Source organism: Stegodyphus dumicola, chromosome X1 (assembly GCF_044657685.1).
Source record: "Stegodyphus dumicola isolate Sdum_Otavi_A_Nest chromosome X1, ASM4465768v1".
Lineage (NCBI taxonomy): Eukaryota > Metazoa > Arthropoda > Arachnida > Araneae > Eresidae > Stegodyphus > Stegodyphus dumicola.
In genome coordinates this window covers 141,404,111-141,418,756 of record NC_140780.1, presented here as the reverse complement: position 1 = coordinate 141,418,756, position 14,646 = coordinate 141,404,111, and the positions used below count along the sequence as shown (strand labels likewise).

General features: G+C 31.5%; 1 protein-coding gene and 1 long non-coding RNA gene across 3 annotated transcripts in view; both read left to right on the top strand.

Annotated features, from left to right (window-relative positions):
- LOC118196261 (carbonic anhydrase-related protein 10-like) overlaps nucleotides 1–14,646 on the top strand; it is an 857,748-nt gene that overhangs the window by 165,111 nt on the left and 677,991 nt on the right. The gene's annotated exons all lie outside the window — the stretch shown is intronic.
- LOC146993281 (uncharacterized) lies at nucleotides 1,238–13,025 on the top strand. The gene is made up of 2 exons (XR_015038804.1): nucleotides 1,238–1,278; nucleotides 12,865–13,025. It is a non-coding gene; the product is annotated as an uncharacterized LOC146993281 (long non-coding RNA).

Below are 14,646 nucleotides of genomic sequence, written 5' to 3'. Positions count from 1 at the left end.
TACATTTTATGCATGGAGAACCTCTGTAATTTAGTACATTTTTTAGAGGTATGATATTTTCGTAGCTTGGAGTTTTCAAAAGTGATATCATATTTCTTCACAACACGTTTCTAAAATTGGAGCAACGTAGTTGAAGACAATAGTAATATCTCAGGATGAGATCTAATAGAATGTTAGTTTATGGTTTTTCCTTAACTGATCTTCATCGAATTATAGCTTAAACATTCTCTCCCTAGAATATTTTACAAACGGAATTTGCAGGATGGAATTATGAGGCCATGAATGAACGTAGCGAAAGTTAGCAGCATTGGCTTAACTTGATTATTGTGAAAATTTATTTGCATAACTTAACTGTTTCAGATATTCAATGCATACTTTAAAATTTAAAAAGTAAAAAATTACTTTTAAGAGTGTTAGGAAAAATACGTGCGAATAATCTTAGACATTAGGATGAAATTGTTGGTTTTTCGGATTTTAAATCCATAAAGCATTTGGTTGCTTCCAGATAGAACGGCAAAGCTTCCAGCCGTTTTCGACGCAGAAATTTTAAATGTAAATATTGAATAAATATGAAACTAATTTTTATTCAGATATATTGAACATCATTTACAGAAATAAAATTTTAATCTTTTATGATTACAAATTACTTAAATATAAAATAACAGATTACTATTACTTTTAAAACTTTTCTTACCATTATTTGTTTTTCAATTTTCAGACAGATCTTTCCTTTTTGCGTTTATAATATACCTAAAATGGAATGAGCATTCCAAATTTATACGCATTTTAGAGTACTTATAGAAAAGTAGTTCATAATGTAAATATATGTACTTCTCTGAAATGACCAAATAAAAGGCGATCATTTTAGCAAATACTATTACATAAAAATTATACCGAAGGAGAAATATTTTTCATAAAAATCCAAAGAATTTACTTATTTTCTTTGCCAATATCATTTTAGGTCGGTAGAAATTCTTACAGCTTTATTCACATTTAAGTGCTATATGCACTGTAAAAAAAAAGTTCGCTCTTTACAGGCAAAAGTTTTGTAAAGTTACAGAAATCAAAAAGTTACACAAGAATTTCCTGTAATGGTAACAGGTTGAAAGCAAACTGTGGCTGGTACAGCTAATTTGCCTGTAACATTACAGATAATGTTTCAGTAGCCGCGCGGAAGAATCACGTGACTGACTGGAAATCAGCCAATCAGAAGAAAAGTGTTTGAAAGCTAGTTGCAGAAAAAAACATGGCTGAATGCATGTTGGTTGTATAGCGCAGGTAAGTAAGAAAATGTTTACAATTACGTTTGAAATATTTTTTGTTCATTTTATGCAGATTATTCTCATGCACTTTGCACTGTTATATGTAGTGAGTAAGTATTTAAACGTTTAAGCTTTGCGATTAATTAATATCAGTGTTCGTAATGAGTTGAAAGAGTGCAGAATATTTATTCCAAATGCAGATTTAATAGTAGTATTTTGTCATTGCGCATCCGATAAATTACGCCTTAAATTGCCCGTATTATTATTTATAACTAATTATTCCAAAATTTAATCACTGTTGTGGTATTTAATTGAAACGGTAATGTGGTTGTTGAAAACAAAATTAATCATGTTAGCGTTCGTTTGTAATCGTCTGACCAAAGAACGTTTGACATCTTTTTCCCGGCAGGCCTTGCGAGAAAAGTTTATGTAAACATTTAGAATTCTGAATGTAATGTATATATTTTTTTTGCTTACTAGGTTTAGTTTATTCTTTTTCTAGGATTGCCTAATTAATTATACTTGGTTTATAATTCAGTCTAATATGTTTATATACGAGTGTGTTATGAAGTAAAATTACAAAAACTTGAACAATGCGGTTTATTCTTTAGTGTAATAATATTATTTTTTCAATGGTATTAATTTCTTACGAATATGTTATAATTCCAAAATGAAGTAATTATATTGATTAAAAATATGTCGCATCATACTTTTCGTAATGTTTTGGTTTACTAACTAGATGCAACTTAATTATTCCATATATTTTAATATACCAATATCAACAGGGAAAAGATGGAAATGACCTAAAATATTTTTCTAAAAATTCGTTAAACTAGTTATAAAAGAAAACTAAAATTTTGTACATTATTTCCAAAAATATTCCATTAATATTTTATAAGTTACAAAATTTATTATATTGTATATATAACTTTAAACATTTAATGTAGAATTTATGTTGATTTTATTTTGCCCAATTTTAATACAGTTTTGAAGTATGATAGTCTTGTTACTAGGATAGCATGAATCTGCTAATACAAGTTTAATATATTTCTTGACCAATGTTTCTCTTATTCATGTAATATAATATATAAATCATAAAATAAGTTTTTTTAAATAAATTATGATTGTATATTAGAATTTAACACAATTCTGTATCTGTATGTTAGTATTAAAAATAAAATAATAATAAATTTTTAATGAAGCATTGATTTTAGGATTAACAACTGTAAATATATATATATATACTCACACATGAATAAATGGAAATGCAAGTTACTTTTCCTTACAAAGCCGTCCATGAATATATACTTCCCTTTAGACTGATAGCCTTTGCATGCTTTGCCATATTCTATCAATCCAAATGATGCAAATATGCAGAAAATTTTACTTTCTTTGAAAGTTAATGCAGGAAATAAAATTCAGTGCATTTGTAAACTACATTAGTTCTCTTATAGCTTGGTATTTAATTGTCCAATGATTTAGTAGTCCAAACTAATGCAGAATTCAGATATTGTTCAAATAAAAGAAAATTAATAAGGTCTGATTGTTAGACGTATATATGAAGATTTATTTTTTTAAATATTATTTTAATTCAACTAAATTAATTTCAAATTTAAGTAAGTATTCATGCCTTTCAGTAGCATTATTTTTGGAAATCTTAAATTAAATAACTGAATGCAATATTTTTTGTTAATAAAAGAAAAGCAATGTTATGAAAGACTAGCGAAGTGGATTTGCAAGTTCTAATTACGAAAGGTCCCATGCTCTAAGGAGTCATTTTTAAAAATACTTAATTAAAAAAAAGTATTTAACGTAAAACTTCCAGCTTCACACATGTGCAATATTAATTCTATATATTTTATCTCATTTTATTGATTAATTTCATAGCATTTCGTGTGACACTAGTAGAAATTATTTATTAAATTTTATGCAGTTTCTGATCTACGTTTTGATTTTGTTATTAATTACGTTAGGTTACATAAGATTTAAAATTATGTAAGGTACAAAAACCTTCTGCATCTATTAATATATGCTGAAGTGAATGAAATTATGCCAGTGAAATTTTTTAAAATCAAAAACAAATTTCTGTGGAAAATTAAAGTTATAAATTCTAAATGCAAACAAAGGAGTGAATTTGAAAATTATCAAATAAGCCAAAGTGTTGGTAATTTTTGCAGTTTTGCAGAAGAATTTTTATACTGTGCAGAATGGGAATATGATGTTTGGTTTTGTTAGTACAGTCAAAAGTCGTTAATCCGGACTCGTTGGGACTTCGGCTATTCCGGATTATCAATTTTTCCGGATTACAGATCATCAGTTTAAATCTGATAAGATGGCATGCAGAAATTTTAAAATTAAAAATATGAAACCGTAATTTATGAAATAAAGAACAAATATGATCTAAAGGGTATCAAAATTTACAAAAAAAAAAAAAAAAAAAAAAAAAAAAGCTTTATATTTATTTGTTTACTTTATTAAACATTTCTTTCAATGTAAGTTGTTTAAGTTGCTTCGTTTTATGTGATAATACGTTCTCTTTAATTCTATAAACAGCCATAATTTCTTCTTCAGTTACAACGTTCCGCTGTTGAAGTCCTATAATTGCTGTGTCGAGAATACCGACTAATTTGTCAATCGAAATTTTTTCGTTTTCAATAACCTCTGTATCACTTTCTTCACTATCGGAAGCGAATTATATTGACGAGGAATTTGATTTAAATCATAAACAAGACGGAGTACATCGAGATGAAATACTACATTTAGTAAGGAATTATAAGCCAAATAAAATAAAAACATCTGCCCTGAAGATAAGGATTGCTGACAGATGAACATCCAATACATTGCGCGCCGCAGCGTTCCCCCCCCCCGCCGCCGCACAGTAGCGTGAAATTGATAAACAGCAGATTTCTGAATGGTTAGATAAACAAAGGATTATGCCTTTATCCATTTTTTTGCAACAATTCCACTTTTTGTTTAATGGACTTCGAAACATGCTTTCGCTTTGTAGATCCTTTACATATTAGTAAATATATATCGGAAATTCTATTTGACATAATTGAAAGTTCAAGCTTACTTTTATAAAATTGCTCTAACAGTCTTCAAAAAATAATAAGCCGGATCTAATTCGAAGATTAAGGAACAACGCAATCTGTAACATTAATTGAATTAGATAATTTTAGCTTAGCTTATACCGTCCGTTATACATTAAACGCACATGTGTAAACGTATTATGCGCATGCGCACACGCATATTCGCAGCCGTAAAAGTCTTACGCGCATGCCTCAACGCGACGCATGCGCAGAAAGTTTGTAGCTTTGAGGTCCGGATTATAGATCAAACTGAAGTATTGCAACTTAAACACGTAATTTAGCTTAAAATTTATTTGAACTTAATTTTCTAATTTATTTTGATCATGTATATTTCATGTGTCATAAGTCTTTAAAATGAACTTAATTCTTATCCTATTTATTAACACAAATTTTTTAAAGAAGAAAAAGTCACATTTGTTTTGCTTAGTTGCCCACGAAAATTTAAAAAAAAAAAAAATATTTGCATAATTATCCCGCTTTTAATGCATTTAGGAAATGAATATCCCAAGATTTTAAAATGGATTTATCGACATAATGATATATAGAGAGGAGTTATGTTTACTTGCAGACTTTTTTCCTCCTTTTTACTAATACTATAGTATGAAAATCAAGGGAGAAATTAAGCAATAATTTAATTTTGAAGGATGTGATTACAGTAAGACCATAACCAATCAAAAATATTCATGAATGAACTACTGGTAACTATCATAGTATTATTTTATAAAAGAAACCTACATTCCAATAAGAATGTTTAGTAACATTAACATTTCAGTATCTGATAATAATAATCTTCATTCCTACTTCCCTATACCTTGAATTTCATTCTTATTATTGCCCAATGCTATTCCCTAGACCTCAAAGCATTTAATGCATCTGGAACTGCAATTTGTGCCGTCTTCTACAGCATGTAATCACCACTCCGTTTGTACTACCACGAGCAATGATCTTCAAAATTACCATATTGCGTTGCATATTCCATCCCACCCAGCTTTAGAACCAGATTTTGAAAATTAAAAAAAATATTTGCATAATTTTGCCCCTTTTAATGCATTTAGAAAATGAATATCCCAAGATTTTAAAATGGATTTATCGACATACTGATTGTTTTCGTCATACTAACAAAGGCAAACTTTAGTACACTAAAGGCCCCGTTGAATCTTTCTCTTCTAACTGTTGAATATTATGTCAGCCTAATACAAAAAATGATCTATGATAGTGAAAGGAAATACCAACTGCCATTCACTGTGCAATTTTGCCATATCAGCTGCATATTCATCTTCTCTAATTATTTATGTATGATCTGAGGCTTAAGGAATTGCAAGAACAACAATGAGAATGAGAGAAATTCAAATTATAAAGAAATGAGATAACTTATTGATGTTGCAATTATGTGTATTCATATTGAAATAGAGGTTTCTTTTAAAGAAATAATATTGTGATAGTAGTAGTTTATACATGATTACTTTTCATTTGTTATATTCCTACTGTGACTGTGTCCTTTGGAAATTAAATTATTCGTTTAATTTTTCCCTCTCAATTTTCGGAAGATAAAATTAGTAAAAATAAGTGGGAATATAGCATCAAGAGCATTAGATATCCCCATTTTCTTGAAGCTGTTCACTATTATTGTTTCATAAATAATAGGCCATGTGACGAACCTGCATTTATCCATGGCGGCCCGTAGAGCAATCACAAAACATCCGATGGTTCAGTTTTCTAATGCTATTTATTATTCGTTATATTTACATATTTACAACTGTCCTATTGTTAGGTGGACTACCTTCACAGAAATCATGTTGCCTAATCAAACGACATTTCGTTTCTACTTACATGCGTTGCCAAGCAGCGCCCTCTACTTCTCTCTTTACAACACTCCCCACCTGTGAACTCTTTAAGTTCACACAAACCGAATACAAAATAAACCATAATTTCTAAATCAAACACAACATTTGAATACTATATAAACTACATCAAATTACAAATAACAATTAAGTAATGTTTAAACACGTTAAATCAACTTATAAAGTAATTACTAAATAAAAAACATTATACTAAATCAAAATTCGCAAGAATTATATAAACTAAACTACATTTAGCAACAATTAATAAAGATACTCTGAAGATGACATAAGTGCAAACAACAAATCAGATTATTACACTGTAACTCTTTACTACTAATTATGCACTTCAAGGTTGTACAGCAATTGTACTGGTCTCTTTACATTACCTGTTTGAGTTTTAATGAAACAAGAACGAACCTGACCATCTCTGCCAGGATAAGTTTCTATTATCTTACCTAGTGTCCACAAATTCCTAGGTAGACGGTCGTCATGTACAAGGACTACATCATTAACATTAAACTGACCAGACACTTTAGTAGGTGGACATAAATTCACAGATCTTAAAGAAAGCAAGTAATCCTTCCTCCACCTATTCCAAAAGTGGTTTAACAAGGTTTGTTGATGTTTATACCTTTTGATCAAGGAATGTCTATACCCAATCAAGTCTTCTCTGCAGACTCTTGTAACTGGAAGAGAAAGTAAACGTTTACCAATTAAAAAATGAGCAGGAGTTAGCGGTGAGGGTTCTGAAGGGTCATTGTACACATACGTTATGGGTCTTGAATTAATTATGGCTTCGATTTCTACGAAGACTGTTTCTAGCTCATTCAAAGAGAGACTAGAACGTCCAACTATTTTCCTTAAACAAGTTTTGATCGTTTTAAAATGCCTTTCCCAGAACCCTCCCCACCATGCTCCTTTTTCCACAATAAACTTCCATGTTATACCGTGGGAAGAAAACAAATTTTGTACAGATGGATGTTGAATACACTTCCAAATTTTTCGCAACTCGAGATCAGCACATTTGAATGTCTTGGCATTGTCCGAATATATCGTTGAGCACAATCCAATAAATAAATAAACCTGCGAAACGCAAGCATGAAATTCTCCACGCTCATAGAAGGGACAAGTTCTAGATGTAAAGCTCGAGTTGTAGCACATGTAAACAAAAGCAGATAATGTTTATTCTTGCTGTCCTTTGTAAAAAAGGGACCAGCATAATCCAGCCCTGTTACAGAAAATGGAGATGATTGAAGAACACGATCAGGTGGTAAAGGAGCGGTTTCCTGTGTACCGGCACGCACCTTGTATCGTTTACACAAAAAGCACTTACTTAACGTGGACTTGACGAATTGGCGTCCTTTTATGATCCAGAACTTTTCTCTAATATCAGCTAAGGTAGCTTCGACTCCAGCATGAAACAATTTGTTATGAGACTCAAAAATTACTAGTTCACTGTATCTATCCTTATAAGGTAACAGCCATGGGTGTTTTTCTTCGAAAGCAAAGTCGGAAAATTGAAGTCTGCCCTTTAAACGCAGAAGATCATGGGTATCCAATTCTGCGTTAAGTGAATAAATCGACGATGTCTTTTCTAAGCATTTTCCACTTGATAGATCTAGAATCTCTTTCGCAAAGTATTTTCGCTGTGTAACTTTTACCCAATAGAGCTCAGCTCGCGAAATCTCAACAGAGCTTAATGGACCTTTGACTTTCACTGAATTTCGTTTTATATTGTTGGTAAACCGCATAACATAAGCCGTAATTTGATACACCTTCAGCAGCCTGCTGAATCGCGTTAACTCTAGTAATGCCGAAGATTCTACGTCTTGAACAGAAACATGAAGAGATGTTTGCACCCTTGCTTCGTTCTGAACGCTCTCCTCGTCGATGTTGGTCTGTTGATTTACTGGCCAAACACTTTCAGGTTGAGACAGCCAGCTAGGTCCCTGTAACCAAAGGGAACTTCTCACAAGATTAAAGGCATTTTCTCCTCGAGATAAAAGGTCAGCAGGGTTTTCACTCCCACTGCAGTGAAACCAGCATTCAGGATCCGTGAGTGACTGAATATCAGAAACTCGGTTTGATACAAAGGGTTTCCAGTTTCTTGCACATCCCTTTATCCAGTAGATAGTTATTTGGCTATCACTCCAAAGAAACTTTTGATGACACAGTTCAGGAAACAGCTTTGTCAAATACATAGACAATTTGGCGGCTACTAAAGCAGCCATCAACTCCAAACGAGGTAAAGTCATAGTCTTGAGTGGAGCTACGCGACCCTTTGCGGTAATGAAACTGGTGCAAATAATGTTTTCTGAATCAAGGTATCTAAAGTATGCTACTGCGCCGTACGCTTTAGGGCTAGCGTCAGCAAATACATGAAGACTAACATTAGATTTTTCACTACTACCAAAATATTTTCTCGGAAGAGAAAAATCCTCCAACACCTGTAATTCAGCTTGCCAGCGACTCCAGTCCTTAACTATTTCTAATGGAAGCGTATCATCCCAGTCCACACCTAATGTCCAAATTTTTTGTAACAGAATTTTCATTTTCATCACAAAGGGTTGAAACACACCAATTGGATCGTAAACTTTGGCCATCATTTGGAGAATAGTCCTTTTTGTGGCCTCAGCACTGTCATGGGATAAATTTCCTAAAAATTCGCAATTCAACTTGATCTTATCTGCTTCAGAGTTCCAGATCATGCCCAAAAATTTTGACTCTTTAGCTGGTTCTATGTTATAACCTTTTCCAATCCACCAGGAATTAAGTTCCTCGGAATTTGACCTTAATTTTCTCAAATTCATCTCAGCGTCTTTAAAAATCTTAACCGCGTCTGAGGATAATCGACATGCATCTTCAATAGTGTCTGCACCGTAGTATAAATCGTCTACATATAACGAGGAATCTAACATATCATAACTTTCTGGATTTGTGCTTTTATATTTTTTAATGTGGAATTTTATCGTCATCGCTAAAATTGCTGGACTACAGCAAAGTCCAAATGGAAGACGTTTAAACCTTAAAACTTTATATTTTTCCTCACTATTCCCGAACCATAGAAATTTTAAATATTCCCTATCCTTTTCTAAGATTCCTATCATTAAAAAGGCCTTAGCTAAATCTCCGCTGAAAGCAATTTCATATTTCCGAAATTTTAAAATTATGTCCAAAACCACGGGGATCAAGCTAGGTCCAATGTCTAAAAAATCATTTAAGGACTTTACACCTTTAGTTCTAGAAGAGCTCGCGTCGTAAACAATCCTACACCTTGTGGTTTCCTTAGGTTTTATTATTTCCCTGTGCGGCATAAAATACGATGCCTCCGTTATTTCCTGTGAACACTTCTCAACTATACCCTCCTTCATTTGCTCTTCAATTACAGATTTATACTGCTGATAAATCTCATGATTTCTAATAAGTCTATTTTTAAGACTTTCAAATCGTCTTAATGCTACTCCGAAATTATTTTCTAATTGCCCTGCTTCCGATTTCCATACTAAACTGACATAGTACCTATTACCTTCTACCCGTATTTCCTTTTCAAAGCTTTGAATCATTTCTCTCACCTCGTTAGAAATCGCTGAATCATCGGTAAGGCCCATCAAATCTAAAGTCCATAACGATCTCAATGAATCAGTTACGCAAGAAGAAAGGTTTACTATTGCCGTGTTTTGAGATACTATTTCGCTCTCTTTATCTTGAAGGCCAACTGGGACCCATCCAAACATAGTAGAAATCGCATAAATTTCCTTTCCTAATTGAATCTTTTCCCCCCTTACCATCTTCCAGTAATAATCCACACCTATTAGAATTCCAACGCTTCTTTTACATAAACAAGCGATTCGCAATCCGCACTCATACATCATTTTTAGTGTTTGTTTTGACGGCGTGGTCATACGCGCAGCCGTTATGGCGTCAGTGACGAGACAGCTGATTTTTATTTTGTTCTTTTGCTTCGCATCTGAAACACAGAATTCGACAACCTTATATGTTTTAGGTACTGCGTATTTCATTCCGAAAGAATAAATAGACAATGTTTCTTCTCCAACAAATTTTAAGTTTAATTTCTTAACTACACTAATATGAACAAAACTTCGTGTAGCACCACAATCGAAAATTAAATTAGTTAACTCTGACTTTCCGTCATAATGAGCTAACACTGAACAGGTTTGCAATAAAGCATTTTTATTCAATGATTCATCACATGGAACAACAGAAAGCGTGTGTTCTTTCGGGGAGTTCTGTGTTTCACCTACTGAATTGTCTCGCGAGCTTTCGCACAATTCTTTTATGTTTTGATTTGAAGCCGTTCGCGCTTTGTTACGATTTGAACTACTCGTACATAGTGACTCATGATGCGACTTAAACCCGCATTTTAAGCAGTTAGTTTTATTTCTGCACGATTTCCAAATGTTATATTTTCGAAAACAAATAAAGCATCTATTTTCAGTACGTAACTTACACAATTTTTCTTTAATGCTTTTATCACAAGAAAATGAATTATGGGACTTTTCGCAGAAGATGCATGCACGAATATCAACAGCATTGAAACTGGCAGCCGTAGGTACATTTCTGTGAATTTTTTTATAATCAGACTTAGCATGTTCGAAACGTGGAGGCAAGGCATTTCTTTTATCTCGCGTCAATAAACTCGACGCTTCACGACATTCAATTTCTCGCTTTATGAAGTCCAACAAGTCAGATACATTAATTTCTTCATTTGGGTTTTTCCGTCGATTAAATTCCAGAACGAACTCTTCTGGAATAGCTTTTACCAAAACAGGTATTAATAACTGACCAAATGAACCTTTCGTAACTCCTTGCGCTTCCAAATTCCGAACTGCAATTTCGATTTCATCATATAACCTACGTAAAGCTTTAATATTATCTGAATTCCTTACTGGTTCTAAATTTAACAGTTTGTTCATGAATTGACTAATTATTATTTCTTTTTTCCCGAATCTATCCTTTAAAGTTTTTATACTCTCATCGTAATTTTTTTGCATTTAATTCTAATGAAGATACTACATTACTCGCGGCACCTGTAAGTAATGTTTTCAAGTATGCGAATTTTTCTATCTTACTAAGACTTTCGTTTTTGTCTATAGTGCTTTCGTAACTGTTCCAAAACTCCGTAAATTTTTCAGGATCACCTGAATATTTCTCTAAAACTAGTTTTGGAAGTTTTACCGTAGTTTGTACATTTTGCAGTCTAACCAAGTTTTGTTCAGGATCTTTAATACTTATTTTATCCTCTTCCAACATTCGATTAATTCGTTTAATAGCTCGAGAACATTTTTCCTGATATTCCTCAGAACTAACTACATCCGCTTCTAGAGAATCTATCTCAATTACGGAATGAATTGCCTCGTCTAATTCTTTCAAATTACTTTTCTTTTCTATTAATAATTCATGCACTTCGCATAATTCATTTGTATCTTTCTTTGCTAAGCTATCCTCGACTTTCTTTAATAGTTTAGATACTACCGTTCTCAATGCGGTTCTCTTTCGTTTTAATCTATCTAGTTCTGCCATTATTTCGCGTTAATACACAAATGTACCCAAGACTGCAAATTATCAAAATTCAAATCAAACACGTTCAAAATTTAATAATAATCATGCTCTTACCTAGGGCATGGTCTGGACACATACTTTCTCGTGAAGTTCACTTTAACAAATCCAAACATTTCCGTAAGATGCACCATTGTGACGAACCTGCATTTATCCATGGCGGCCCGTAGAGCAATCACAAAACATCCGATGGTTCAGTTTTCTAATGCTATTTATTATTCGTTATATTTACATATTTACAACTGCCCTATTGTTAGGTGGACTACCTTCACAGAAATCATGTTGCCTAATCAAACGACATTTCGTTTCTACTTACATGCGTTGCGCTACTGCCAAGCAGCGCCCTCTACTTCTCTCTTTACAACAGGCCATGCATCCAAAATCCACTAGCAAATCAGTTAGTAAGATGAAAACGACCACTATGCAGACGAAAAATTTAGGGTAACTTGTTTTGTGAGCGCCTTAAGAGAGACAAACATTACCTAAATCATTAAAACAATTTCAGAATCCTGTTGCTAAAAGAAAGCTTGGGGGAAAATGTTGTCCGAGTCCCAGTGATTCGTTTGACCAATATGTAATATTGTTTTAGAAATTTAAGGTAATAAATATAATATTTTTCGAATGCTAAAACAGTTCGGGAAATTTATTCAAGTTCTAAATTCTGAATATAAGTATACTGTATATTATATTTAATAACTATGGTGGCTTCATTTATGAAAAGATTTGCATATTGGCTGTTTTTGTACAATGAACCTTCTCTAAGCTAGCTATGCTTGATTCCTGAAGATTTTGATCTTTAATGATATTGGGCATCTTAGAGAAGTTATGTTTACTAATTAGTTATTTTATGAGGAATGCTGGTTAAATTTAAAAAGTGATTGACTGAGGTAGCTTGTAGTAATGAGACGGTTCACTGTAATGCAATTTTTTAAAGTATTTAAGCTGTTCCTGATTACTTAAGATATTATAAAGAAATATGATTAAAAGTGTTATATGAGCACATGTTTAAAACATCTATTAAAATAATTTTTATAAGCTTTTTAAGAGCATGATTATGATTATGATTTTAAAGGGAATGTTTTTTTCTTTATTTAGGAGACATGGTTTACAAAGAAGGGGAAAAACCATTCATTTTTTCCAAGCAGTCGAAACGAATTTTTATGAAATGTTATATTGTGTTATTTTTTAATTAATTCTTTTTTTAAGGTTTTATGTAAAGTTTATGAATTAAGTAATAAATTATTTTTACTTCTGTATTTTAATTAGCATATTATTTGCTTCATAATGTTTCACAATAAAATTATGAATTCAATAAACTTCATAATTAACATGCTGTAATATATATATAGAGAGAGAGCATAAAGTTTGTTTTCTGTTGTCACATGTATATTTCACAATTTTGTATGCAAATCTCGAAATTTATAATAACTAAGAATACTTTTTAGTATCACTTTCTAAATGGTAATTATTAAGCTTAGTTTTATTACATATCACGTTTGTAAAAAATTATAGGTAAAATTAAAATGCATTAAATTTTAAGTTAAACTGAAGTATTAATTTTTGAAACAAAAAGGCATAATTGTATTAAGCATCAAGAATTGTAATGGAAGCAAGGCTTTAAAAATGGCAATGGTGAAGGTGAAGGCAATGGTGAAGTTTTATGCTTATTCAAAAAGCATAAAACTTCACCAACTGACCTTAATTATGCTTATTCAAAAAGCATGATATTAGGTTTTTAATGAAAGACTTCTATCTGTTAATTCAAAGGAAATTATTTGTAGGTAGGGTAAAAACGTTATGCAGTTGCCATCTATTACTTCAAACAATAGCAGACTGTTGTCAAACACTGAGTGCAGATAAGAATAAAAAGGTTAGTTGGACGTTGTAATTCAAGCTTATGAACAAAATTTTGAATTCCTTGTAGTAACAAAATAAAATTCATTGCTATGTTGAATTCTTTAATTTACTGAAAATGTCATTTTTTAGAAGGAGAGAATATAATATTTTTGAAACATACAGAACAGCTGTTCTGAGTTCTTCATAGAAATATTTCACAAAATGTCTTTTATTGTAATAATATGATCATATCAACATGCAACACGTTTACTCATATAAGTTAAATCTAAAGGAACATGTGTCTATTTTAACTAAAATTACTAAAAAGAAAGTTCTAGAACATATCTTAATAATTGACACTAAAACATGCAAATAAAGCATACTGTTTTTTTTCAGCTATTTTACAGGCCAAATATAAATTCCAGATGACTTTCCATTATTTTATGTAAAGGATATACATGTAATTTAATGTAAGGAATAGCATATCAATTTGAACTTAATTATCAAATTAAGCTCATATCGATTATTAATCAAAATGATATATATACCTACAGATATCATTGCTTTATATGCATTTCAATGTATTTTATTATAATAAGCATTATTTTAGACCAAAAATCTATTACTTTTATAGACATATCCTTTAGTATTTCATCTAAATAAATTTAGTATTTCATGAAATATTTCTAAATTTCTTTAGTATTTCATGAAAAATATATTCTACACACATAATTACTTAGTGGGATATTAGAAGGAAATAATCTGAAACCTTTACAGATACAACCATTGGAATTTTACGTAAGAAAAGTATCTTCTACTCACATAATAACGTGCTGTAATAATACAAGCAAATAACCTGTAACGGTTACAGATATATCTGTTGAGATCTTACATGAGAAAAACATGTTCTTTTTACATAATTATTTGATGTAATATTACACGCAAATAATCTGTAACCATTACAGATATATCGTTTGGGATTTTACATGAGAAAAATATGTTCTACTTACATAACTATATGCTGTGATATTACAAGAAAAA